This window comes from Cynoglossus semilaevis, chromosome 16 (assembly GCF_000523025.1).
Source record: "Cynoglossus semilaevis isolate Cse_v1.0 chromosome 16, Cse_v1.0, whole genome shotgun sequence".
NCBI classification, from domain to species: domain Eukaryota; kingdom Metazoa; phylum Chordata; class Actinopteri; order Pleuronectiformes; family Cynoglossidae; genus Cynoglossus; species Cynoglossus semilaevis.
Window position 1 is genome coordinate 2312182 of NC_024322.1, and position 2106 is coordinate 2314287.

Here is a 2106-nt window from a genome sequence, read left to right on the forward strand (position 1 = left end):
GAAATGCAGCTTCTTACCTGTTTTTCGTAGATAAATCTTCTCCAAGAACAGAAATAGAAGCAGAAAAAAATCCACGCACGTTTGAAAGAAAAAAAAAACACAACACACAGCGTGTCGTGTCCCCTGTATTTTCTTCACTCACTGTCGTCGCTGCTCGCTCACCGACTCACAAAACTTGACTGAGATTTTCTTTAATGACCCGCTGCTTTTTTCCCTAGGGCTCCAGTGGCTGTGCTCTGCACGAGCTCTGATTGGTGGAGGCGTCTCGTCACTCAAGGAACGCAGCCAATGGCGGAGAAGAGGCTACTGAATAATTCATAAAGAAGCCGTGACCAATCTTAGCACGACACTGGCCCTATATTTATGAATGGCTGGATTTCATTCACATTTTTTTCGTGTCAGACAACAGCGCAGGGTCTGTTTTCTTAAAGAGACAGTAGCAGACCACAGATATTGCAGCAAGTCAACAACACGTTTTATGGGTTTCATACTTAGGTTTCAAACAAACTTCAGCGAACACACTTTTAAGCGTTTTTGTTTTCGTATAAGAACCCTTCATGTCCATTGAGTACATTTTGCAGTGTAAAAGCAAAAGTATTTTGATCAAATATTACTGCGATTCATGTAGTTTTTATGCAAATAATGTCTATTAAGAATAAGCCATAAACGTAGAAGCACAGTTCTGTCAAATCTTTCCACTTTCTTCTTGACCATACGTGTCAAACTCATGGCCCGGGGGCCAAATGCGGCCGGCCAAGCTGTTTTGTGTGGCCCGTGAGAGTTAAAAAAACATTTAGTAAAATCCATGCAACAGAGTTTCTTAACCTACGTAATTAAAAGTTTGTATAAGCAATCAAATAATAATCAACTGACTGGTAGCAAGATGCTGAGCTTTGAAGGATTATTACATTTTCAAAATAAAACATCTTTTAGACTCTATCCTGTTTGTATCAGTGTCTGAATGAACGTGGATGTGTAGTTATCGGTTAACCAAACTGTTACTGTTAGAGTATAACTGCATCATCTGCATACAGCAGTATCTTGTTCGCCCCTTATCTCCTAATAGTTCACATTATAATCAGTGTTTCCTGTCCATTAGTGAGTGTTTACATTTTTTTCATAGTCATCACTTACTTCACAGGGAGCCGCATTGTCAGGGTTCATTTAATCTGATGTGTTTACCCACAATCCTTTACCTTTGGATGTTCAGGTGATGAGGTTTAGTGGTCTGTTTTGGCTAATGATAACAATACAAATACAAAACAAATTAGCATGAAATGTCGGGTAGATTTTCTGTTACATTCAAACTGATTGCTTATCTCATTCACATCGTTTTCATTTTATTTGAAACCTACACTGAAACGCGCTTACACTAACTACCCACAGTTATTTGTCACATCTGACACATTTGCTACATCTGTGTTTGATTATATGTTCAAACGATTGTTTGTTTCTTATGATCAGTCGAGGTCTGGCAAACCTTTAGCTATATGCTATATTTAACTAATATGTTTTTTTTTTTTTTGGAGAGGTCATTTCTATAAATTGTTTCTATTTTACAACACTGGTTGTGGTTACAGTTCTGAGACAGTAGCTGGTTGCAGTATAACACACTTATTTTACACTTTCCTGCCATTTAAACCCAGGAAAAAAAAAATGCAAATGTGGAAGTGAAGAAAATTCTCAAACTACAATTTTTTTTGTGTATGGAATGGAACATCATTAGAAGGAAGGATGTGTGTAATTGAATCAGTTTATTACACCTTTATTGGTCCAAAGCTCAATGGAGCTCTGCACTACATCAGGCAGCTCAGTCATACTAATATAATGGCCCACTGTTGTTTACTGCAGCCATTTTGTATTTGTAAATTATTGTTTATTTTACGTACTGTAGGACAGATACAGTGGAACCTCAGTTGTCCAACGCCTTCCTTTTGGAACGATTCGGTAACAAACACAATTTTTAACCAAAAATTGCCCCGGTTGTTGTACCATAACTTGGTTGCCGGACAGACCAACAACATCATGAGTCGCACCAGCCAAAAAATGCATAATGAAGAAGAAAAAACACATATAAGTTGCACCAGTGCCCTCTAGCGGCTGTCA

At 38.1% G+C, this 2106-nt stretch overlaps 1 protein-coding gene across 5 annotated transcripts in view; it reads right to left on the reverse strand.

Moving 5' to 3' along the window:
- The window catches only part of etv5a (ETS variant transcription factor 5a), an 11912-nt gene extending 11719 nt beyond the window's left edge, over positions 1 to 193 (reverse strand). For all 5 annotated transcript variants that reach the window (XM_008327965.3, XM_008327964.3, XM_008327963.3 and 2 more), the window contains exon 1: positions 18 to 193. The gene's annotated coding sequence lies outside the window, so the exon portion shown is untranslated. The remainder of the gene's footprint in view (positions 1 to 17) is intronic.
- Between the last annotated feature and the right edge of the window lie 1913 nt (positions 194 to 2106).